Genomic DNA, 473 nt, shown 5'->3' on the forward strand with positions numbered 1-473 from the left:
CCTCGGCAGCCCCGCCCCCCTCACTACATGGACAGTTCTAATTGGTCGACGTGGAACTCTGACGCGGCCTCTGGGTCCGAGGATGTGGCCTAGCCCGGCGCGGGGAGGGACGGCGTGCGGCTGCGAACTAGCTGGGCCGGAGACCGAGCGCGCCCCCTCGTCGCGTGGAGGGCGAGGAGCAGACGCCGGCAACACTCGGAGCAGGACGTCAGTCAGGCGCGCGTCTTCTTGGTTAGCATGGGCGATTCCCGGGAACCCGCGTCCCTCGGATCCTGGGCATCTTAAACGGTCTGTCTCTTCTCATAGCCCCCCCAGAAACGGCTTCCAAAGAGTAAAAGTGGCCCAAGTGGATTGGAAATTACAAATGCCAGAAGGAACCTAGGGGTAGAAAGTAGCCTTCAGCATGTGTTGATGCTGGAGGTCAACCAGGGTCGCCAGAAGGAAGTGCCTTCAGAGGCGGAAGTGTGCCCCGT

Source organism: Balaenoptera physalus (genome assembly GCF_965194825.1).
Source record: "Balaenoptera physalus genome assembly, chromosome: 9".
In the NCBI taxonomy this organism is placed as follows: domain Eukaryota; kingdom Metazoa; phylum Chordata; class Mammalia; order Artiodactyla; family Balaenopteridae; genus Balaenoptera; species Balaenoptera physalus.